We start from the raw sequence: 1,318 nt of genomic DNA on the forward strand, positions 1-1,318 counted from the left end.
GAGAAGCACTGTACTAGATTATACTGTAAAATATCTAAATATAATATAACTATCTGTTCCGGTAAAAGATCATGTTTGCAATGTTGCATTTCAATTTAAAAACTTTGTATACATTTTTCTAACATAATATGTAGTTATTGAAGAAATATATTAACAACATTTTTGACAAAGGTTGGTTGCTCAATACAGTCAAATATTAACCAAATGTATCATAACGCATTATGTCAAAACAAGAATGATATTCACTTGCAAAAAAAAAAAATTAGCAAGTTGCTAAAAACAAGAAAACACCAAAAAAACTAAATAATTTTTCAAAATTAGTTTGAAGCTTATAAGATAACTATTATTGAATAATATTATAATATAAATAATATACCTAATCATATAATAAAATATGCAAAATATGTATTTAGAATTTTTATGAAAATAATACTCCACTCTACTAGACCATAGGTGCACATTGGGTGTGAATTTAGGGGGTGCTGGAATAGTTTATGTTACACATGTCCATGGGGGGCTTTGTCACCCACACCCCCCTTAATCCTAATACTATAACTAACTGCATTACATTAGCTTTAAATTTTTAATTAGAATGGGGTACCTAACTTTGATTTCGCGGGGTTACTTTGATACCCATATATTTTTATTCACCAGAGTACCATGATAATTAAATTTTTTTTTCATAAAATGGGGTTACTTTGATATCACATTAAGAAATATAGGTATCGAAATTGCCCGTTGTGTTACTTTGATAGCATATTAAAAAATATTGATATCTCAAAAGATAATTTCAGAATTTTAAAAATTAAAACGTTAAAATATTGAACTAGTTGTAACTAAAATTTAATTTTGAGAGTTTTATCGTTAACACTACAGAAGTTATCCATATAATAAAAAATAAAATTGTCATAAAACAGTAAAAAATTATCAAAGTTACCCCATTTTACTGTACTACTTTTATTTTTAAACTATGAGAACTTTTTTCGTATTTGTGATATCGAAAAATTAAAAAGTATGTTGCACAGTCTATGTTCTCTTCTTCCTAGTAGGAACATTTGGTTGCATAACATGAACTATAAGTTTAGCCATAGTGGTTCTTATCCACGCAAAACCATTTTTACTATGTTTTACATTTGTAAAACGGAGACCACACATGCGTGTGTAGCATCCTCTTAATAATATTTGTCATTCCAAATTTATTCAATTCAGCGTAGCCCGCAGATTAAATAAATATATTAGTAAAAATCAAGTAATAACCAAAGCTATAAATAGAAGATTTCGTACCCAACCGTAATCCCTAAGATAGTATAATTTTCTA

Source organism: Acyrthosiphon pisum, chromosome A2, assembly GCF_005508785.2.
Source record: "Acyrthosiphon pisum isolate AL4f chromosome A2, pea_aphid_22Mar2018_4r6ur, whole genome shotgun sequence".
NCBI classification, from domain to species: Eukaryota; Metazoa; Arthropoda; class Insecta; order Hemiptera; family Aphididae; genus Acyrthosiphon; species Acyrthosiphon pisum.